Source organism: Dermacentor variabilis, chromosome 4 (assembly GCF_050947875.1).
Source record: "Dermacentor variabilis isolate Ectoservices chromosome 4, ASM5094787v1, whole genome shotgun sequence".
NCBI lineage: Eukaryota > Metazoa > Arthropoda > Arachnida > Ixodida > Ixodidae > Dermacentor > Dermacentor variabilis.
The window spans coordinates 158,234,505-158,260,055 of record NC_134571.1 but is presented as its reverse complement, the minus strand read 5'-3'; positions in this window follow the sequence as shown (position 1 = coordinate 158,260,055).

The following is a 25,551-nucleotide window of genomic DNA, read 5'->3' as shown; positions in this document are numbered from 1 at the left end:
AGGAATCGGTTACAGAGCCATTGCTTTCCAGGCTATATAGTAGCATGGGTGCATGAATTTTTAAAAGACCGGGAGTTCTATTGTTTTCGAAGCGGCTATTCTTCCAGTAAATATAAGCAAACAAGAGGTGTGCCTCAGGGATCGGTACTTTCACCAGTATTATTTAATATTTTACTGAGCAGAATCCCCGTTCACCCAGCTGTCAGTACATACGTTTATGCTGATGACATTGCCTTTTTTGGTATGGCTAGCGACATATACTCTCTTTACGAAATACTGCAGTCGTATCTAAGGGAACTGGAAGGCTGGCTGGATAGCTTACACTTAAACCTGAATGCTAATAAGTGTGCTATCCTTGTTTTTCCCGTTAAAGACCCAGTATACATATCGCTTAACTATCATCTCGAAGATATCCCACAAGTAGCATCACTAAAATACCTTGGAGTGATTTACAACGGAAATCTTAACTGGCGGCCGCATATTGAATATATTGCGACAAAAGGAGCTCGTTCAATGAGCATTTTGCGCAAGTTGAGCAACCGAAGAACAGGTATGCGAAGAAAATCCCTCTTGATGGTGTATAAGATGTATGTTCGTCCGGTGTTAGAATTTGGATGCGTTTTATTCTCAGGTGTTCCAGCATACAAGCTTCGGCCGCTAGTTTTGTTGGAACGAGAGGCGCTACGTCTGTGCTTAGGCCTCCCAAAATTCGTTTCGAATGCCGTATTATACCTGGAGGCAAGAATCCCACCCATAATATGCCGATTTCGCCTTCTGACAGTTCAGACTTTCCTAAGGCTACATGAATCCCCATTAAACCGCCTACAAATTATTTTCCTCTCTAATCCAGAATTATTTTTTCCTATTCATTGGCCCAGGTTTCATAGACAACAGATTATATTTGTGCAAACATTACTTGAACCATTAAATGTGCAGATTCGCGAGGTGCTTCCTGATAATACGCATTCAAATTACCCAGAGATCAGGTTTGATGACATTTTCCCAAACCACGCTAAACTCCTCCCTTACGGCATTTTAAACGCCATGTTGCAAGACCACCTGAGCAGCCTAGAAACAAACGTTATCATTGCAACAGATGCCTCACAGTGCGAGGAAAAAGCTGGCATTGGAATATTTTGTCCTGCGCTCGACTGGTCTTTTTCTTTAAGGTTGCCTGATTTTGTGCCTATTTTTCTGGCCGAGTTGTTAGCAGTAATCCTAGCTTTACGTAAATTAGACCCAATTATTACAACAGCTGCCATTCTGACTGACTCCCTTTCAGTATGCTCTTGCCTTACCGCTACTAATGAGTCACCCATGCTAAAACTATTCCGCTTACTAGTTCCTGCCCATGTGCGATGTGTTCATTTGATTTGGGTGCCAGGGCATAAAGGTTTGTTTTTTAATGAAACTGCTGATTCACTGGCAAATGCATCACTATCCGGCCCTGTTCTTCCTATTCTACCAATGACAGCACAGATCACGGCGACAAGATTTCGGATGCGATCAATAAGATTAGCCTTATCAAACCCACATTTGACTGCTTCTCCAGAGTATAAGCACCTGGCATTTCCCTGGCATAGCGAATCCTGTGACACAAAGATGCTGGAGGTCTGCCTCACCAAATTACGCTGCCGCATACCCTCGCTGAATTTCTACTTACACAGGTCGGGTTTGGTTCCCTCCCCCCTCTGTTCTTTTTGTAATGAGGAAGAGACGATACACCACTTTCTTCTATCTTGTCGCCGCTTTACTGCGCTTAGAAAAAGATGGTTGGAAATACCTTTTCGAAGAATTGGCCTGGACTTGACAGAACCTGCAATTCTTTCGTTCGGAGCGTCCACTTTGGGATTCAGCCACACGGATGCATGCTTCGCTGTCCGAACATTCCTTATGGAATCTAAACGAATGCCCTGCTAAATTCCTTTATTTTTGTTTTTACTTTTAAGTTAATTATTACCAATTCAATATTACCTTCCTGATGTTATTTAACAGGCAATTCTGCGCTATTCAATGCTATTTCAATAACTATTAGGAAATTTATGCTCCATAATAATTTCGAATAATCCACCCATCTCTTGGCCAATCCCCCATCGTGGGTAGGAGCCACACGCATCACAGGCCACAACAACAACAACAACAACAACCGTTGCGTGGTTTATTCCTGCGTGGTTCGCTCTGGCAGGGCTCCACTGGCGATCGCGGCTCGCCGGGCCAGGTCGAGGGTCGCCAGTTGGCTTCCCAGGTCCAGTTCGGAGAGTCTCACCTCCCAAGACCACGTATTGAGTGTGTGTGTTGTGACTCGTGGCGAAATTGCGTCTCCCGGATTGTCGGTGCATTCGTGTGTAATGTGCGCCAGTGTCGCTGTGTGGTTGCTACACCAGGGACATGTCCGGGACGAATAACTGTCTGGGGAAGTTCAGTGTTTGACGGAAGCCCGTCTGGTCGGGATGAAACATGGTTAAAAGGTTAACAAAAACCCGGGGCACTAGTCAAAGCGCGCCGGAATACCTCTAGTCAAAAGCGCGCCGGAATACCCTATATCCCATCCACGAGTGAAGCTCTAAGCCGTATTCTGCGTTCATACAATGTTCAAGTGGCACACATTCCAAACCAGAAACTACGGCAATCACTCGTCAATGTTAAGGACAAATTACCAAAAGAGAAATTCCCAGGTGTTGTGTACGTTGTCCCATGCGCGGATTGCGACTACGTGTATATTGGCGAAACTGGTGACTTTGAAAGGCGTCTTAAACAGCACAATTATGCCGTCAAAAAAGAAAATGTGAAATCCAGTGCCTTGGCTGAGCATGCCACTTCAAGCGGCCACGCAATCGACTGGGGGAAGGCACGTGTCCTTGCCAGGGAAAAAGGGCTATCTCGACGCCTTTATCTTGAGTCCCTCATGATCCAGACTACGCCACACACTCTGAACAGGAGCGATGGCAATCTGCCGTCAGTGTATGCGCGCTGCCTGCGTCACGTGTTCTAGACTATTTAAGCGAGCTGCTCGAGCACTTTTGTTTATTTTACCTGTGAACAAGGCTCCCGTGTGGGAGCCGAAACGTCTTCTTTTCTTTTAAATCTTTATTTGGTCGGCGAAGTGCCCCGGGTTTTTGTTAACCTTTTAACTGTCTGGGGAGATTACGTGTAGACGAGAGAAGTGTGGGTATGTGTTACTTTGCAGGCGGCGCCAGTCCCTTGCCTGGAGTTTATTGAGAGCTCTGTGCGGAGGAGGGTACTGTTTTCTTTCTAGACGTTGATCTTGTAGTATTTGTTGATTTGTCGTTAATAACTCGTGGGTCGCTCGTCGGTCTGTCTGTGCCTGAAGGAAGGTGTGGTCTGCCGCTCGGCTAGGGAGACCTCGAGCTGCGCAGTCCACCTCTTCGTTGCCTCGCCGGGCTTCGTGCCCGGGGCACCAGACGATACCGTGGGTCCATTCTAGTGAGTGACCCAGGATTCAAATGGCTTGTATAGGGAGTGTTCCATTCATGTATAAACTACCCGCCGCTTGTGAGTCCATAAGGAAGCGGGCGGACATTCCCTTGCTCTAGACGTCGCGAATTGCGCGAGCGATCGCTGCTCCTTCTGCTGCTGCGCTGAATGTGGCGTGGATGGAAGCAGAGGCTACTAGGTTCCCCTGATTGACAACGGCGAATGTGTATTTGGGCCCGCGACGTGGCGTCGAGGGATGCGGGCTAGCGTCCGTGTAGTATATATATGGGTCTCTGAAACAGCGTTTGTGCAACATGCGGGCACGCGCTGCTCTTCTCTCTTGATTGTGGGTGGGGGGCACATTCTTGTGGATAGGGTCTACTACAATGTTCTCTCTAATGTGGTTAGGCAAGAGTTGTGTTTCTTCTTTGCAGTACTGAGGTGTCTATGTACTGAGGTAACTATGAACCCTTCTGCTCGGGTAGTTTCTACTAAACAGCATTTGCACAAGAATGCTGTGTGGCTTTTCTGTTTTAGCCGTTACATTGAAACGCGTCTAAGTGGATTAGGCTTTGCGGCGATGGCATTTTAACCGACAATACTTTTTACAGTGTTATCACTCGGCGCAAGACGCAAGCTCATGTATTTGAGCACTTTAGGATGTTGTTGTCTCTTCTATAGCAAGTGAACCTTGTGTAATCTGATTGCATGGGCGACGGCGATAGTGTGTTCCGTTACAAAAGCACGCGAGCCCCGGTACTACACTGAAATATTCGACGACTCGTAGGCTTGAAACATGTTTGAGATTTCGACGACCGACCCCTGCGCTCGTATATCGTTGTGCTTAGGTGTTTCTTGCATTTCTGGGCACAAATTCACCCAAAAAATTTTGTTTTTGTGGGTTACAGTAGCACTACATTTTTGTTCTTAACCGCAACCATAACGTATAAATATTTTTGCTCAACTTCGTTACCCTCAACAGTCATCGATCTAAAATTGCTCGGTATAGAGACTTAGAGTAACCCTAATGACGGGTACAATGTTGACACTTCTATGCTCCTAAATCTGGAAACTACCACAAATAGAAAATGTACACGTTGTGTCAGAACTTCCGCACAATGAACTTAACATTTGAAAATACGGAGTGACAGGCTGCCCTTGTGCGAGTCCTTACTGCACACATATGCCGTTGCTATGTAAATTTAAAAAAATATATATCAATAAGATACTCAATGAAGTCGAGGTTTTGACTTCATTCAGTGTCCTTCTTTTTTTACCCTTCTTCAATAAGATACTCCCGCAAGGCATTCTCTAGAAAACTGATTTATTAAACTAATAATAATAATAAGCTAAAAATAATTTGGTACAACAGAGAATTTACACACCTTTACCGCCTGCATGGCAAAACCTATAAACTATCGTTACGATATGCTCATATAAGACACTAGTTATTACATTTTGCTCAAATTTAAATTAAAATAAAATATAGCAACTCGAAAGGACAATAAACATTCACTAAAATGCGTCGGCTTCAGGATTGTGTTGTCACGTGTGGACAAGAGTGCCTAAGAGTGAAAAATAGATAGCAGTTCTGTACTGCCTTTATTTGGTAGAGAGAAGATGGAGCGCCGAGAAATAAAATTTCAACAATGCTGCAGCAAATTCTATGCAAAGTCCATTGGCAGTACGCATAAATGCGTGATCCGCCAAAGTATGTTCAAGTTTTTATGTGCTTCAGTGCTCTTACACAAAACTGTGGTTGCGGGATGAAGAATGTCTCAAACCCTAACCAAACGACACGCCGTGACTTCTTGAAATTATTCTTCTGGTACAATAAACCTCCTTATCTAATGCACAAAGAAAAACTCATTCCCACCTGCAGTCATGCACTTTAGCCCGGCGTTGTTTGCAGTATTTTTGCATAATAGGCACGAAGCTTCCGTAGTGATCGATTCAGGGAATGTCCCTGCTCCGTAAAGCCACTAGGCGGGAGTGCGTTTATATGCTATGCTGCGTCATATTGTTACTTGCTTCGATCAAAGCGCTCATTATCTACCAAACAAGCTAAAAGAAAAGCAAATGTTATAATTTGAGAGCTTAGTTAACTTGCAGGGTAGATACCACGCGCGCAGAACTCTAGCGCTTATTCTGCTTGCAAAATAGATGGCCAATCTAGATAATACCAAAGCCTGCCTGATTAGCTCTTTGCATCCATCTTTTGCAGATCTTTGCTTGAGAGACTTTCTGAACTTGCCCTAAGCTCGCTCTATACTTTTCCAGCCACCATCTGTCTCACAATACTTATTCTGAGGAGAATATCCCTCTTGCTAAGCTCTCTCGAGGGTTTCGTCGTGTCGTGTATTCATAATTGCATTAGAAAAAAATTATTTTTTTCGCATTACAAACTTTTATGATAAGCACAGTATTTTGACAAACTTACAGTATGGTTTTCGGAAGGGGCGGTCAACTGAAGCCGCCTTGTTTGCCTTGAAGGAAATAATTTTGGAAAATATCAATAATAATTTACTGGCAGCCGGAATTTTCCTCAATTTTAGTAAAGCATTTGACTCCATTGATCAGAGTATTCTCATTAGTAAGGTTTCATCATATGGAATTCGTGGTACTGCGTTGGCCTTAGTTAAATCCTACTTAGAAAATAGGTACCAGTGCGTGTATATTAACTAAAGATCATCATTCTTACCAATTGCATGTGGCGTGCCACAAGGAAGTATACTGGGGCCCCTTTTATTTAATAAGTTTATCAATGATATCGTAAATATCGACACCACAGTAAAATTTGTAATCTATGCCGATGATAGCACCTTACTTATTTCTGGGAGTAATATTAGCACACTAGAACTAAAGTGCAATGATATCCTTATAAAGTATCAGCATGGACTACAGTAAATCGAATCAAAGTAAACCCGACTAAATCCAAAGCAGTTAGTTTTGGTGCTCAAAATAAAGCAGTTCCTCCGGTGAATTCATTCATTTTTCAAGACCAGCATATAGAAATAGTCTCAGAGCACAAGGATCTTGGTGTGTATTTTTCTGCCCATGTAAAATGTGACGCTCATATTGTTTACGTCTCCAGGAAAACTGTCTGCAGCTGCAGGTGTAATCTCACGCTGCGGCACACTTCTTCCCACAAGCGCTAAACTACAAACATATTACGCCCTTTTTCTTTCTCACATAAACTATTGTAGACTGGTATGCGCAACAACAACTAAAAGAAATATGAACAAGCTTCTTGTACTGCAGAGGAAAATTATTAGTCTCATCGTCAACATTGAACCAACGTCGAGTGTTAATCGCGCAATAGCATCATTCAATTTGATCCGTGTAGATAATATCTATGAATTTCGTTTGTTACAACTAACATACCTTTCTTCCACAAGTATGAGTAATTTCCTGACACGACTTGCTTCCCTTGAATATCGTACACCAATAGTTAACACACGTTGTACTGATACTTGGTCCTTATCACAGTTTCGAACCGATTACAAGCTGCAATCCTAGGCTCACAATCTGCCATTTTATCTTAATAAACATAAACGTACTGCTGGTTTTAGTCGAAAACAACTAAGAACATACTTTGTGCACATGTAATCCGTATTAACGTTATATATATATACATATATATAACGTTGCATACATAAATGAAGGAAAGGCTTCCTCAGGTGCCCACCAAGATAATCTAAAAAGAAATAGGAAGCGAAATGCAGCAGTAACGAAAAGTCGCCGTATATATGCAGGAGAGGTTTCAGTGCTAAATACAGCTGCATTAACGATGGCGCGGACACGTATATTTCGTACACCAGAAAAACAACATGCCTACGAGGAGCGCTGGAGGTGACAGTAACCAGAATGTAAACGGCGCCGGCACAAAACGACCACCGACGAAAAACGTTCCCGCTATGTTGAACGAAAACGACAATAGCGAGCCGGAGGACCTCCGAACGAGCAACGATACCAGACTTGCAACGCGAAAAATGACAACCATTCCACTATATCAAGATTGAATGACAAAGTGAGCAATTTGCGTTCTATTTGAATGTAGAATAAATATGAGATATTACAAGCAATCTAGAAAGGACTAATGGTGCAAGTGCAAATCTATATTTTTGTTATAAAGAAGAAACCTTTTCGCATTTGGAAATTGACCTTGGGTGCTTGGCCGCCTGGCTTTGGGGGCTCACCTTATTACGACGAATGAGGCAACGCAAGGGGATATTGGTTCCCTTAATTTTGAAGTCAGAGGAGCGTAGTGCAAAATTACTTTTGAATATGAAGGAACATGAATAAAAAGAAATTGCCTGCTAAAGTGCATGAATATATATCTGTGTCTCAAAAGCAGGGACACGGAATGAAGGAAGAGGTCTAGAATGTGGGCAATCAAGTTCAGAACGATTGAAATTCCAAGTATAGAGAAGCAGGTTTCATAGACATAGAACAAAATAAGAGTCTGATGGCATTGTGGCATTGCCATCGAAAATACTGCCGTGATCATTTCGTAGTCACCACACCATTGCCGTTAGACCGCCATGGTCACACCGCCGTTGTCAGACTGTAGAAATATATTCTTGCATCAACAAGTCAATTTCTGCATGCCGTCATGGTCACTGCCGTGGTCATCTGATCCCCCTAATTCTAATATTGTCATCTACTGTCGTCATGGTGCCCTCAGTCATTGTCACGTTTCCGTCATCAGTTCATATTTACCATTCATGTTATTGGCACATTCGAGCACATCCCTTGGATCCTTTTTCTGCATAAATATAAACGCTGCACAAGATTGGAGCTCTGACCTTTGAAATGAATATACAAAAATATTTGATAACATACCACATTGCTTAGGGCAAAATCAAACGCAATCGGAGTTATCCCGGGTAGTTTTATAGCATATTTTACCCATTTTACTGAAGCATTCCTTCCAAAGCACAAGCATGTACATTGGATTTGCGTATTTTTTACATATTATGTGCACCTTTCTATATCCTAAACTCACGTGGAAATATCTGTACCCAGCTGTGCATTTTCGTTGCTTCGTTTCCATACTTTTACAATCAGGGTCTTAAAGAAACATGCACGAATTAGGGCAACAAATTTAGTAGGGCTATTTGTAAGAAAGAACTTTAAAGTCAGCGTAATTGCGAGAGGAGAACAACAATTCACTGTTTGTCACAGCGCCTTTTGTCCCTTCTTGTCGTCATATTGATTTTGCCCTCTTATCTTCAGCTTCTGTAAAGTAGTAACCAGAAAAATTAAACGAGCTGCTTACTAGAACAATTAGTGCACGTAAGAGGGGAGTCCGCCTTTGAAAGCGTAAAAAACGCTTGGTTTAAACCTCTTCATATACCACTCGAGCATTCTAAGAAAATGGACATTTTACGGCTCTTTCTTATGCTACCAGGCTGAAAACAGTACTTGCTTTCCTTGTGTAGTCTTATGATACTAAGGAAGAAAATACTAAGATTATGATGGCGACAGTATCAAGTCAAATCAAATCATAATTTATTCTCCAGCAAGTTTCTGGATGGTCACCTGGGCTACAAGCTGTACGAACAGCTTGACGAAGGCCCAGGAAACCATAACATGGCAGCAGCAGACAGAACGAAATAGCAATAGCAATACAGAAGTAGTCATCAAATCAAATATAGTACAGCAATCAAGTACAGCATCAAATCAAGTACAGCAATAACACAGAAGTTTTCTGAAACGACATATGAATTAATACGGATTACATGTGCACAAAGCATGTTCTTAGTTGTTTTCGACTAAAACCAGCAGTATGTTTATGTTTATTGAGATAAAATGGCAGATTGTGAGCCAAGGATGGCAGCTTGTAATCGGTTCGAAACTGTGGTAAGGACCAAGTATCAGTACAACGAGTGTTAACTATTGGTGTACGATATTCAAGGGAAGCAAGTTGTGTCAGGAAATTACTCATACTTGTGGAAGAAAAGTATGTTATTTGTAACCAACAAAATTCATAGATATAATCTACACGGATCAAATTGAATGATGCTATTGCGGGATTAACACTCGACGTTGGTTCAATGTTGACGATAAGACTAATAATTTTCCTCTGCAGTACAAGAAGCTTGTTTATATTTCTTTTAGTTGTTGTTGCGCATACCAGTGTACAATAGTTGATGTGAGAAAGAAAAAGGCGTAATATGTTTGTAGTTTAGCGCTTGTGGGAAGAAGTGTGCCGCAGCGTGAGATTACACCTGCAGCTGCAGACAGTTTTCTGGAGACGTAAACAACATGAGCGTCACATTTTACATGGGCAGAAAAATACACACCAAGAACCTTGTGCTCTGGGACTATTTCTATATGCTGGTCTTGAAAAATGAATGAATTCACCGGAGGAACTGCTTTATTTTGAGCACGAAAAGTAACTGCTTCGGATTTAGTTGGGTTTACTTTGATTCGATTTACAGTAGTCCATGCTGATAGTTTAGTAAGGATATCATTGCACTTTTGTTCTAGTGTGCTAATATTACTTCCAGAAATAAGTAAGGTGCTATCATCGGCATAGATTACAAATTTTAGTGTGGTGTCGATAATTACGATATCATTGATAAACGTATTAAATAAAAGGGGCCCCAGTATACTTCCTTGTGGCACGCCACATGCAATTGGTAAGAATGATGATCTTTGGTTGTTAATATACACGCACTGGTACCTATCTTCTAAGTAGGATTTAACTAAGGCCAAAGCAGTACCACGAATTCCATATGATGAAAGCTTACTAATGAGAATACTGTGATTAATGGAGTCAAATGCTTTACTAAAATCGACGAAAATTCCGGCTGCCAGTAAATTATTATTGATATTTTCCAAAATTATTTCCTTCAGGGCTAACAAGGCGGCTTCAGTTGACCGCCCCTTCCGGAAACCATACTGTGAGTTTGTCAAAATACTGTGCTTATCATAAAAGTTTGTAATGCGAAAAAAATAATTTTTTTCTAATGCAAATATGAATATACGACACGACGAAACCCTCGAGAGAGCTTAGCAAGAGGGATATTTTCCTCAAAATAAGTGTTGTGAGACAGATGATGTGGCTGGAAAAGTATAGAGCGAGTTTGGGGCAAGTTCAGAAAGTCTCTCAAGCAAAATTGATGTGAAGCAAAGATCTGCAAAAGATGGATGCAAAGAGCTAATCAGGCAGGCTTTGGTATTATCTAGATTGGCCATCTATGTTGCAAGCAGAATAAGCGCTAGAGTTCTGCGCGCGTGGTATCTCTCCTGCTAGTTGACTAAGCTCTCAAATTATAACGTTTTCTTTTCTTTTAGCTTGTTTGGTAGATAATGAGCGCTTTGATTTAAGCAAGTAACAATATGACGCAGCATAGCATATAAACGCACTCCCGCCTAGTGGCTTTACGGAGCAGGGACATTCCCTGAATCGATCACTACGGAAGCTTCGTGCCTATTATGCAAAAATACTGCAAACAACGTTGGGCTAAAGTGGATGACTGCAGGTGGGAACGAGTTTTAGTTTGTGCATTAGATAAGGAGGTTTATTGTACCAGAAGATCAATTTCAAGAAGTCACGGCGTGTCGTTTGGTTATGGTTTGAGACATTCTGCATCCCGCAACCACAGTTTTGTGTAAGAGCACTGAAGCACATAAAAACTTGAACATACCTTGGCGGATCACGCAGTTATGCGTACTGCCAATGGACTTTGCACAGAATTTGCTGCAGCATTATTGAAATTTTATTTCTCGGCGGTCCATCTTCTCTCTACCAAATAAAGGCAGTACAGAACTGCTATCTATTTTTCACACTTAGGCACTCTTGTCCACACGTGACAACACAATCCTGAAGCCGACGCATTTTAGTGAATGTTTATTGTCCTTTCGAGTTGCTATATTTTATTTTAATTTATATTTGAGCAAAATGTAATAACTAGTGTCTTATATGAGCATATCGTAACGATAGTTTATAGGTTTTGGCATGCAGGGGGTAAAGGTGTGTAAATTCTGTGTTGTACGAAATTATTTTTAGTTTATTATTATTATTAGTTTTATAAATCAGTTTTCTAGAGAATGCCTTGCGGGAGTATCTTAGTGATATATATTTTTTTTAATTTACATAGCAACGGCATATGTGTGCAGTGAGGACTCGCACAAGGGCTGCCTGTCACTCCGTATTTTCAAATGTTAAGTTCATTGTGCGGAAGTTCTGACACAACGTGTACATTTTCTATTTGTGGTAGTTTCCAGATTTAGGAGCGTAGAAGTGTCAGCGTTGTACCCGTCATTAGAGTTACTCTAAGTCTCTATACCGAGAAATTTTAGATCGATGACTGTTGAGGGTAGCGAAATTGAGTAAAAATATTTATACGTTATGGTCGCGGTTAAGAACAAAAATTTAGTGCTACTGTAACCCACAAAAACAAAATTTTTTGGATGAACTTGTGCCCAGAAATGCAAGAAACACCTAAGAACAACGATATACGAGCGCAGGGGTCGGTCGTCGATATCTCAAACATGTTTCAAGCCTACGAGTCGTCGAATATTTCAGTGTAGTACCGGGGCTCGCGTGCTTTTGTAACGGAACACACTATCGCCGTCGCCCATGCAATCTGATTATACAAGGTTCACTTGCTATAGAAGAGACAACAACATCCTAAAGTGCTCAAATACATGAGCATGCGTCTTGCGCCGAGTGATAACACTATAAAAAGTATTCTCGGGTAAAATGCCATCGCCGCAAAACCTAATCCACTTAGACGCGTTTCAATGTAATGGCTAAAACAGAAAAGGCACACATCATTCTTGCGCAAATGCTGTTTAGTAGAAACTACCCTAGCAGAAGGGTTCATAGTTACCTCAGTACATAAGCACCTCAGTACTGCAAAGAAGAAACACAACTTTTGCCTAACCACATTATAGAGAACATTGTAGTAGACCCTATCCACAAGAATATTCCCCCCACCCACAATCAAGAGAGAAGAGCAGCGCGTGCCAGACGCTGTTTCAGAGACGCAGATATATACTTACACGGACGCTAGCCCGCATCCCTCGACGCCACGTTGCGTGCCCAAATACACACTCGCCGTTGTCAATCAGGGGAGCCTGTAGCCTCTGCTTCCATTCACGCCACATGCAGCGCAGCAGCAGAAGGAGCAGCGATCGCTCGCGCACTTCGCGACGTAGAGAGCAAGGGAAGGTCCGCCCGCGTCCTTATGGACTCACAAGCGGCGTGTAGTTTATACATGAATGGAACACTCCCTGTACAAGCCATTTGAATCCTGGGTCGCTCACTAGAATGGACCCACGGTATCGTCTCGTGCCCCGGGCACGAAGCCCGGCGAGGCAACGAAGAGGTGGACTGCGCAGCTCGAGGTCTCACTAGCCGAGCGGCAGACCACACCTTCCTTCAGGCACAGACAGACCGACGAGCGACCCACGAGTTATTAACGACAAATCAACAAATACTACAATATCAACGTCTAGAAAGAAAACAATACCCACCTCCGCACAAAGCTCTCAATAAACTCCAGGCAAGCGACTGGCGCCGCCTGCAAACTAACACATACCCACACTTGTCTCGTCTACACGAAATCTCCCCAGACAGTTATACATCCCGGACATGTCCCTGGTGTAGCAACCACACAGCGACACTCGCACACATTACACAAGAATGCACCGACAATCCGGGAGACGCAATTTCGCCACGAGTCATAACACACACACTCAATACGTGGTCTTGGGAGGTGAGACTCTCCGAACTGGACCTGGGAAGCCAACTGGCGACCCTCGACCAGGCCCGGCGAGCCGTGATCGCCAGTGGAGCCCTGTCAGAGGGAACCAGCCAGGAATAAAACACGCAACGGTTCCGGCAACAATAAAGTTCCTCCTCCTCATCCTTGTCTCCCGAATGGCACTTGTAAATGGTTTTGCGCTTGGGCGGTGAACCGCATCACCAAGGTTCTGGACATATTTATTTTTGCAGTTTAATCGTAATATGTTTTGTTTTACATAAAGACATATCGAGAAATGAACTTCAGATATTTCGGGGGCTGGTGTGCTTTCATGATAATATATGCTATCGCACGGTATGGATTTGTATTGTGCTGGGGATCGATATTACCACGTCGTTTGTCTGCTGATGTACGTATAAGGTTTCATGATACAGAAATGGCACGGTAGTCAGCCCCTAGCAGGTAAGCCATATAATCAATTGTCGAATGGGGTGATCATCTTCGATAAATTTGGTAGAATTTCTTACAACATGAAGACACAAATGATTGGAGCGGGATGACTGAATATGCGGTTGAAAATGTCCCTGAAGAATAATCTGCGTAACCAACATTTAACGAAAACGCAATACGTTGAGAATTTTCAGGAACCGACGATTAAGAAACTTGTTTTCCGGCAAAGTGATATCAGCAGCCTTATAGCAATCGCCAACGTTATCTGTTAGACTATTACTTAGTGTTGCTATTCATATGAATGGGCTTTTATAATTGTAGTGCTAGGCACCATCCTACGCTCAGGTAATCAATGCTACACTAGAAGTCGCGCCCACCTTTCAAAGGAAGTAAGCGGTTTGCTTTTGTGATGACAGAGGTTCGCGACTGAGTTGGCTATCTTGTGCGCATGTCTTCCGTGTTTAAGCCCATCACACGTGTACCGATAAGCGATCCACAGTGCCTACATAAACCCTTGTTTTTTGTGCAATAAAGGAATCTTGCAAAAGCTGCTGCTGTGTCCACATCGGTATTACGCACGGTTGTGCCCGTGCGGCAAGGGCGTTCCCGGCAAGATGGCCTTATGAAACATAGTTCCAGCGCACATTTGGACACGGACGAGGAGAGTTTCATAATGCTAATCATAACCAACTAGCCCAGCTGTCGATACTTAAGATGGCCTTCGGCGTTCGTATCGACGAATTTCACTGAAATAGTTATGGTTCGTGGGAGGATTACGTCGAGAGTATAGAGCTATGGTGCACGGCAAACAAGCTCAAGGAAGACGCAGACAAGAGGACAGTATTGCTGAGCTGCTGTGGGGAGGATACACAGTCCCTGATAGCTACCCTCGTCAAGCCTGTCCGACCAGCGAACGCTGATTACCAGTCCATCGTAAAATCCGTGAAAAACCGCATCAACCCGAAGCCATCCGAGCTCTATTCAAAGTAAGTGTTCTCCAAGCGAGATCAGCATGACGCCAAATCGGTCGCACACTACGTTACGGCTTTACGTAAGCTTACCGAGAACTGCGGGTTCAATGACAACCAGCTTCCTGTTTATGTAATGCTGAGGGACGGGTTGGTTTTCGGAATCTCCGACAGCATTGTGCAGCAACATTTGTTGGCTGAGAAAGACCTAACATTTCAGACTGACTACGATCTAGCATCGACGGCAGAGGCTGCTGCAAAACATCAAAGGGTTATCGGCGGCCTGCGTCAGGACGTCCCAGATTTCACAGCCAAAGTGGACACGCAACACATGAAGCAGCATAAGAATGGGCAAGATGAAAAAACTTCAAGCGAGCAGTTGAAACGGCAGTGTTTCCGGTGTTTCGGCAACCACACTGCATACCGTTGCGGGTTTAAAACCGCAGTTTGCTGCGGTATGCTGCTGCAGTTTCGCCTGTTCCGTGAAAGGACACTTGGCAAAAGCGTGCCATAAGAAACAAAGAGGTCAGGTTGGCCAACAGTTGGAAAATATGCCGAACTTATAAGCCCTTATCAAAAGTTTCCGGATGTTTTTGGTGAAACATTTCCAGGTGCCTCTCTGCCATCACTACGCATCGAGCTGAAGCAGCACGCCCGGCCCAAGTTTTTTAAATGCCGCAGCATTCCGTTCGCGCTAAAGGATGACGTCATCACAGAACTGGACAAACTGGAACGTCAAGGTGTTCTGCGAGCGACGCAGCACTTCGAATGGGCCACCCCTGTGGTCATCGTCTGTAAAAAGGATGGGTCATTAAGAATACGCGGCGACAATTGCAGTACAGTCAACCAAGCGGTAAAGAACAACGTTTATGCTTTATCTACTAGCAAGGTACTTCTCGCAAAGTTGGGGAAAGGCCATATTTTTTTCTAAAATTGACTTTATGCAAGCGTACCAGCAACTTGCAGTTGGTGACGCTTCAGCAGAAGTGCTCACGATAAATACAGAAAAAAGCCTGTACAAAGTGCGACGTTTGCCGTTTGGTGTGTCGGTGGGACCCGGATTATTTCAAAGAGCAATTGATACAGTGCTTGCATGTCTACATCAGGGAGCGGCATACCTCAACAACCTTGAGGCCTGCGAAGGGGCCGAGCCGCACCACGAAGTCCTCATGGAGGTTCTCAACCGACTGTCAAAAGCGGGACTCCGTATACAAGGTACTGAGTATCAGTTCTTCAAAGAGAGCCTGGAGTTCTTGGGACACCGGATAGATGCAAATGGCGTCTTCCTGTCAAAGGCTAAAGTCGAGGCGATTCTCAAAGCACCTGCACCAAAGAAGGAGCTCCATGCTTTTCTAGGTATGGTGAATTTTTACAATCACTTCCTAAAGGGTCGGTCTGAAGTTGCAGAAGGAAGTTGCAGAAGTGCTCTACCGCCTAATGGACAACGACAGTACGTGGAAATGGGGTGAAGAGCAGCAACTAGCTTTCGAAAGACTAAAGACGTCGCTGACATCCGAGTCACTTTTAGTGCATTTCAGACCTGATGCACCCTTAATTCTGTCTTGGACTATTTTAACTACTGTTTGAGGCCCTGGTGATTCGGTGTCTATAGATGGCGTGGGCCGGCTGGACTTGTTCTCGTACATGGTATCCAATTCACCAAATGACAGAGGGTTCGTCGACGACACCTTCTGCCCCGTGATGTTGCTCTGATGGGAGTCTTCAGCATCGATACCCAGCACAGTCGCAAGGAGATTCAAGACTTCTCTTTTCGGTTGTTCTGATTAAGGTTGCTCGATTACTTGAGTAAAGTTTGATGTTGCTGGATTGATGATCAGTGTGACGTTGGATGCCGCGCCTTCTTTCCTACCTTCAGCTACATGAATCGTGCGCTCTTCTACAATGGTGGCGACGGGTGGAGCGGTCGTGAGTCCCCTGTGATGTCCTTGGAAGCTCTCTTCGCCGAATGCGCCATCCTCATTTCCACCGAGGAGACTTCAAGAATAACTGTTTCTGCAATAGATTACACGTTTTCTTTATACGGAAGTCTCACAAATTATCGCTTCTCCTCAACTTTTATGTGCCTCTTGAAGTGCTGAATCACTTTCTCTTGTCTCTTGGTTTCTTTCTCACGGCACTTTATGCCTAGAGTTTCAATATCCCATAAATGTATGTATTCTGGCTGTATTTGAGAGTTATCCACGCTGACGTCAAGTACCATATGTCATCAAGCACCTAACAATATCTTCTTGACGTAAACCTACATTCTCATCTTGTGCTAAAGATCTAGAGATCACTTCTCTTTGTTTTAACTGGAATCCTATGTACAGATACACTGGCAAAACTCTTTTCAGGATCGGAAGCACCATCGATGATTAAAACTCGCTTTTCAATTGTAAGGCTTCCAGTCCACGTATGTGCACTTGCACGATTTGTGACAGCTTTCTTAAGCCATCGTGGTCGTTGCAGCTTGCCACTATGTTTAAGTAAGTTGATTCTTTCATAAGCATTTCTACCAGCATGTCATCTTTTGCGTACTTCTGCTTGAGTCGATCAACGCAATTCCCATTGTTACTGTCGGAAACCTGTAGTCCCTCCACGGAAGCTGCCGCTTTTCCGGTTAGTGATGACAGAAGGTACGTAAATTTCTGATTTTTGTTAAAGCCGGTTATTTCGTGTGCAGCTGTTTCATATTTTCGCCAAAATCTCTGCCATTTCATTTTGTCGCCATCAAACTTCGTTATTTCTAGCTTTGGTAACTTCACTATCGTTGCTTTCTCCGATTGTCTATCTTCGCCATTTTAAGTTGGGTTGCTCCCTCGCTGTTTCCCGTATTTCTCGTCGAGAAAGGTAAGAGTTGATGCTCTGCAGAGCACTTATTATCTTTACCTCGTACTCAGTGGTTTTCGCAAACTCCGAGTCAGCTGTTTCGGGTGTTATGAAGTGCTCCATCTGCTCGTCTGCTTTTCTTTAGCAAGTCTGCAATACCTTTAATCTGGCTGGCTATCAGCGACATCGCTTCAGGATTCTGATTTTCCTCCAGTTTCTTTTCAGCATCGCTAGCTCACGGAAGGATGGTATCCATATTGCAGGAAGGCTCGCGTCCATAAAGAAGAAAGAGCGGGGAAATGTTGTAGTGGTCTGTGTGGTGGCCATATAAGCGTACGTCCTGAAGAGGAAAATACGGTCCCATTTGGTTTCGTCAGATGCGACGTAGATTGCTAACATATCACGAAGGGTGCAGTTAAAACACTCAGTCATCCTATTTGTTTGCGGGTGGTATGCAGTAGTGGTGCGGTGAATTACCGGCGTTCCTTCAGCAGGGATTCGATAACATCAGGCAGAAAGACGAGGCCTCTGTCGCTCAACCATTATCTCGGGGCTCTATGGCGAAGTATGATGTTAGCAGAAGGAACCAGGCAACATCCCGCGCAGTTGCGTTGGGCAGAGGCGAAGTTTCCGCTTAGCGCGTGAGATGGTCTATCGCCAATATCACCCTGCGGTTGCCATCTGATGTACTCGGAAGGGGCCTAGAAAGATCAACTCCGACGCGGTCAAACGCCCCTCCTGGACAAGGCAATGGGTGCAGCGGAGCAGCTAAGGCGCCTGTGGTATTCTTGCAGCGTTGGCAAGCGAGGCAGGAGCGGACATATTGGCATACGAATCGGTACACCCCGCGCCAGTAATAACGAATTTTGGTACTAATAACGAATTTTAGTCTTTAGTACTCCTGCATGTGCGCATTCTGGTTCATCGTGAAACGTTGCACATATATCCGAACAAAGATGCCGAGGAATCACTAGTAACCATTTGCACCCGTCCGATAGGTAGTTACGGCGGTATAGGAGCCCGTCACTAATAGCGAAGTGGTGTGCTTGGCGATGCAGTGCACGACCATTAGAAGGGGCTGATGGGTCCGACAGAAGAGCCAGCATTGCAACAATCTACTGTTCCTTCTATTGCTCCGAAAACATATCGGTGCCGGTGAGGAAGGACGCGCATATTCGTACTTTCTAATAATCGGGCTGGCCTGACACTCGGAAGCGAGACAAGACATCCGAGTCCGAATGTTTATGGCCAGAGCGGTACAGCCGTCGAATATCAAACTCATATAGGCGAAGCGCCCATCGATTGAGGAGACCTGAAGGATGTTTCAAAGACGACAGCCAGCAGAGTCCATGGTGGTCCGTAATGGCGTACACTCGGTGGCCGTACAGGTAATGACGAAACTTAGTTATGGCCCAAATGATAGCCAGGCATTCTTTTCTGTAACGGAATAGCTTGCTTCCGCTTTCGTGAGTGCGCGGAGAGCGAAGGCAACAACGTACTCATCAAAGCCTGTCTTTCGTTGTGCAAGAACAGCGCCAATGCCTATGCCATTGGTATCCGTGTGTATTTCTGTCGGTGCGTTCTGGTCAAAAACGTTACCCGCGAGAAGCTGCGTCAAAGGAGCCATTGTGGTGACGAAGTTACCGATGAAACGACAACAGTAGGAGCATAACCCGATGAAGCTGCAGAGTTCTTTTGTGGTCTTTGGTCGTGGGAATTCAGCGACGGCTTAGAGTTTGGTTGCATCTGGAAGGACACCATCTTTCGAAGCAACGTGGCCAAAGATGCCTAGCTGCTGTGCGGCGAAGTGACACTTTTTTAAGCTGAGCTGCAGTCCAGCATCGGTAAGGCAAGTTAGCACGCGTTTGAGCCGGAGCAGGTAAGAAGAAAAGTTCGGGGAAAAGATAACAATATCATAGAGATAACAAAGACATGTCTGCCGTTTGAGGCCCCGGAGGATGTTATCCATCATTCTTTCAAAAGTTTCAGGCACATTACAAGCGCCAAAGGCCATCCCGGTAAATTCATATAAGCCGCCAAGCGTAACAAATTCCGTTTTCGGGCGGTATGCATCAGCCACCGGGACTTGCCAATAACCGGATCGTAAGTCTAAGGGCGAAAAAAATTCAGCGCCTTGTAGGCTGTCCAATGCGTCACCAATACGGGGAAGAGGATAGACATGTTTCCGGGTTATTTTGTTGAGTCGTCGATAGTCGACACAAAAACGAATTGTCCCGTCTTTCTTTTTGACCAACACTACCGGAGACGCCCTGGGACTCTGTGTGATGGCTCTATCACGCCGCGTCGAATCATGTCTCCTACGTGCTCATCGATGACACGGCGCTCCATCGCGCAACCGGTGTGAACGTTGACGTAAAGGCACGTGGTTTCCGGTGTCGATGTTATGAGCAGCTGTGCAGGTACGTCCTAAACTTTGTTTCTGGGGGTAGAAAGAAGTTTGAAACCGATTAACGAGGTCTACGATCTCCGTGCTCCGACTAGGAGTGATGTTGAGATCAATAGACGGAAGAAACGTTCGGCCACATGCAGGCGCAGGCGCAGAGACAGGGAAAGTTATGGCGTCAACCTGAAGAGATGTCGAGTCATTTGGCACATCGTAGACAGGGCTCGGGTCGAATTCGTCAGCAAAACATAGGCACTCGCCATGGTGTAAGAAAAGAAAACGGATTCGAAACTTAAAGTGTGCTGGAGCCCTCGCGAAAGGGAAGGAGGGCAAAGGGAAGCAAGAAGGGATGACGGCGTGTATCAAGTTGAGATTGCGTGAAAAGAAATGTGGAATCGTAAATAGCAGCAAAGGAAACAGGTACAAGGGAGGAAGAAAAAGGAGGGATATGAGTGTCGGTAGAGGCGAACGCTCCAGAATAAGGTGAAGGCCAATCTCAAGAAAGACTGCCGCAAAATGGAGTCGCCACAAGTTGTGCACGGGCACAATCAATAACAGCGTGATGAGATAAGGGGATGCCCCATCCTAGAATGATGGCATGAGAGCAGCGGAGAAGAGTAACAGACTCAATGCGGTATAAACTATCTTGTATGGTGACACGGACGGAACGTATTCCTAAGGGCTGAATTAGCTCATCACTTGCTGTACGTAGCGAAATGGCAAAAAACGGAGTCGCGACTTCTAGGAGCTTACGGCGAAGCTGGTCGGCAATCACAGACACTGCGGCACCCGTGTTGACAAGCGGGTGAATGGCGATACCTTCGGAAAAATCTTGAATGACGCTCGTAAGGAATAAACCAGGGCTTGAGTAGTTCGAAGGGATTGCAGTTCTTGCCTGAGGAACTGCGCCTTTTAGTTTTCCTCCACAGCTGGAGGGCGGCTGCCGATGGGGGACAGGTAAGGTTGACGGTCGAGATGGAAACCGACGAGTGTTTGAAGCTTTGGGGAACAGGAGATGAAGAAGCGAAGTGCGGAACTTGTGGCGAATGGCAGGACAAAGAGTCAGGAGCATTCCCTTAAAGTCTCGCAGTATCGTGAGGATACTAACCCCGCACGCGGCAGAACCATGTCGCGTGGCCAGAGAAGCCACACTGAAAGCAGATCAGCCGGTTGTCTTGGGTACGTGACGGATTGGCAACAGTGTCTATAAGCGGCTTCTGCGCAGGCGCGCAGAAGTCGCTTATAGGCAAGTAGCTCGCAGCTGCGGAAGGCCAGGCGTAGAAGCAGTTTGCGGGCGTATAGTGCGCGAACTCAGGCTAAGCTCTTCTCCAGGTGACGCCGGCAGCCTACGTGAACGGAACAGGCGCGGAAGGTGGCTGATTACTGACAGGTAGTGCGTCGCTGAATTATTCATGCATGACCCGTCGGTGTTTCGGGGACATAGAGGACTCAGACGACTGGGCAGCAGGCAGCAGTGACAGCTGGCGCGCGACATCTTCGCGACGAATTGCTTGATTTGGTCCAGGAACGAAGAGCGGGCGGGAGCAGTTAACGCCGAATCCATGTCTTCCGGCGTGACAGCTCGGCGCGTAGTAAGACGTCGTTTGCGGAGCTCATCGTAGCTCTGGCACAGGGTAATGACCTCGTCAGTCTTTGAGTATTTTTGGCCAAGAGCATTTGGAAACCGTCATCCTCTATGCCCTTCATGACTTTCTTGATCTTTTCAGAGTCAGGCACAAAGGGATCAATGCGCCGTCAAAGGTACACTACGGTTTCAAAGTAGCTGGTGAAGTTTTCACCATTTTGCTGAGCGCGACCACGCAAGCGTTGTTCTGCGTGAAGCTTGCGAACAGCAGGGTGACCGAAGACTTCTTTGAAAGAATGGGTAATTGCTGTACAGGTGGAAAGGTTGGATTCATGATTCCGAAACCAGTGATTTGCGTCTCGAGAAAGATAGATGACGTTAGGCAGTCTAGCTGTAACAGCCCATTTGTAATGCGTACTCGTGCGATAGTATGAAGAGAGCCAATCCTCCACGTCATGGTCGTCGCTGCCACTGAAGACTGGAGGATCTCGTTGGCGTAGAGCACCGGAGCCGACGACAGGCGATGCCAATAGAGGATCGGGCCTCGCGGCGTCCTGAGGCATGGCAAAAACGGTAGGGAGCGTCCGGCTGCGGAGTTCCAGGTTTATAAATGTCTCAGCACGCCAACCAAATGTCAAGAGGCGTTATAGTTTCATTGATGAAACCCACAGAAAGCAGAGCACCGCAGCGAGAGGACCCAGAGGTTCGGCAAAACAGCCACAACGCCTCCAACCCTCGTTCTCGTCGTCTGTATCGAATCAGTGCCAGTTGCTCGTTCTTCTCCAGTACACACACACACACACACACACACACACACACACACACACACACACACACACACACACACACACACACACACACACACACACATATATATATATATATATATATATATATATATATATATATATATATATATATATATCCGCGCCTAAATTCGTCCCCAGCAACTTGGCACACTGGGCATCTCATCATGAAATGGGTTGAATACCAGGTTGCTCTGTTGAGGGAACGAGGTTCGAAGCGAATAGTCGGAGCGACTTGTGTAACACAGTATGAAACAAGGTACGTGGGGCTGCTTCATTAAACCTGAGCGGCACCAATTAGGGTCAAAGTGTGTTTCTCACTCGGTGGGCTCCGGTCTCTAATCAACCTACCCTTTGCCACATCGGGTGCATGGGTATGTGTCTCTGACTATGTGCTACATTCCATGTTAATTATTATATGAAAGAAGGGAACAGCAATTCCCAAAAAACCATAAGATAAATTGCTAATAGTACGAAAATCACCAATCATGTCTAAAGAATTATAGCGCCACGATTTTTTTAATAAGGTCGCACATACCTAGTGACGCATACTCAGTTACCGAAGTTGGCGTGAAAGAGGGTAGATACATATATCCCGCAAGCATGGTCAAGTTCCGCAGCAGCGCTAATCGTGTTAACACATGATTGATGACTGGTTTCGAATCATCTAACCTAAAGCCCATCAGCGGAACGCTCTAACCATAAGACCATGACCCATGCACATACCCTGTTTTGCGCGCTTAAAGTTGGATACGGTCAAAAAGGCATATGGCTAAATGGGTCAACTTGCCACGGAATGCTAACCACATTATAACTAAATTAGGTAAACCGTAGTTGTAGAGCCGTGTTTCCTATAAAAATCCATGTAGAAAAGACCAATATCTGCCAGCGACGTAGAGGATTTTTACCGGCATATGACATGCCCGTGTTATTTCTTCGGGAGAACCTAAATACGATATATTGGCGAATAGGATCCGCTTAACCACGAAAGGTTTCTGGCAAATCTTCTATTTCAACATAGAGTGTCCTGGGGCTTCAACCACCCCCTCGTTTTCTGCGTTCGCCTGGTCATCCTGTTATTCCTGGAGACCGTCGAAGGCAGGCCTTTGTAATTTACGCGTTCGCCTCCGGTGCGTTTTAGCTTCCGGTTAATCGCCACAAAGTGATTTCGCTCATTTCTCTCGGCATGGAGCGGCAGCAAACTTTTTTGGCGCCGTAGATCGCGCACGTGGAATATCACGCAGCAGCACTTACGACTCAATACTCCTTCCTACTATCTCGTTACTGATACCACTTCGACGAGCGGCATATTTTATGCGGCAATTTCCACGTTGTTAAACAAGTGCAAACGTTCTGTCAGCGTAATTACGTAAAGGAAGTGGTTAAGTAGCCGTGCTCAACGTGCGGACGTGATGGCAAAGGAATACGTCATTAAATTACGAACCCTTACTGCGACCGCACAACGGCAAACTTTGCTGATGATATGAAACGTGGCCTGCTTTGCTCCTAATTCACATCATCATTTACGGCTACCATTGCTTTTTGGAGCTAGAGAGATTGTAGTGTAAGCACTGACTCTCTCATGAGCCTTCCCTGTCAACAACCGGTACGAAAAAACCGTGAGCCAAGCGCAGGAAATTTGCGACGATGCAACATTTCATCACGTTAAAAAAGCAGAAAGCTTTACCGCACTGTCGGAACTTGCACGTTAGCACCAATGAGGTGAAAATGGCAAAGCGCCCGATCATGAAATGCAAGGTATCATAGAACTACGAGCATGCTGTTGCTGCGGAGTGGCTGATCTTCTTGCGAACAGCCCTGCACACGAAGTACGCAATGCCAAATGCCATCATCATCATCACCATCATCAGCCTCGTTGCGCCCACTGCAAAGCAATGGCCTCTCCCACACTTCAACAACCCCGGTCATGTACTAATTGTGGCCATTTCGTCCCTGCAAACTTCTTAATCTCATCCGCCCACCTAACTTTCTGCCGCACCCTGCTACGCTTCCCTTCCCTTGGAACGTAGTCCGTAAACCTTAATGACCATCGGTTATCTTTGCTCCTCATGGCAAATGTCGCTGTGGTGAAATTGGGCAATTGGATTATGTGTCAACAGGGTCCGCTGTGCGTGGGCCACTGGCTATGGGCTCCAGGGTCCAACGGGCATCTAGCGCTCTTCAAAAACCTTTTTTGACGTCAACTTGATAACATCACAATTGCCCGGTGACGTTCACATAACGAGATTCTTCTTGAAAATGAGGGTCTCTCCTCTCGAAATGAGATTTCTTGCCAATTATGACACTCAAGAGCACATTTGTACTCTTTACTGGTTTGCATAGCAGATCATTAGCCAAAAAGAATTTCGCTGCAACTGATGCTTTTCATGAAGACGATTGTGAATTTCACCTTAGGTCATACAAGGACAATGCATTTTTCAGAAAACTACAAAAATTGCCAGAGTATCTGCAGGGGATATGAGCGATAACAAACAAGCTTGCGCGTATGCAATTCGGCTCCAACTGCAATCAGCAAAGGAATCTTTCGTCGCTAATGAGACAAAACTGGTGACGCCACAGACATAGCACCAAGATGTTCAAACCGTAGGCATGCTTCCCTCACGCTGACGGGAACTACAGTCGAGCACTTCTACAACGAATGTCTCTGGAAAGTGATGAGCTGTATAACGCAGGAATAGCTCGGCCATGTTCTTGTGTGAGCTGTTGACTGTGCGACCTTTGCAATGATGTGACCTGTATAACGAAGGATTCCGGAGGCGCAAGCATTCCATTAAAAAGGCGGTCGCCCGCATTGCGCTTCTGTCACAGGACTGGTACGTATACAAAACATCCTACATAGCACAAGCTGAAGCACTTATGTGAGCTCTAGCTTCCATTCGGCCACTAGAATGTATGACCGTATTCCTTGCGTCATGAGTGAGAAAGTTTTTTTTTCCATTCTAGCCTTCTGGTAGCTAACGCTTTCGGACCTTGTGTTAAACTGCACCCCACCTGCGGGGTCGGTGCTCATTCCCCAGTCTTTCCCTCGCTGGAAAACCTTAGGAAGCCGCTGCTAGACATTGCACCGCTTCCGGATTTGACCCAGGTTGTGCCATTTCTTTCTGCAGTGAAGAATTCGCCGTCGAAAACGGTACTCTATAATGAAAAGTCGATACGTATTTTCATTTCGAGCTATATGCGCTGGCCCCGACAATCTCTTTCGTGCGGCAAACTTTAAACAGAGCGAAATGTCACGCGACTACCTTGCTAATCGGGAGATCGCGAGACAGCGTGGGGGTGACGCGCGGGAGTGATTCTCGGCAGCCGTGCAGACAGACCTCCGCTCAAGCGA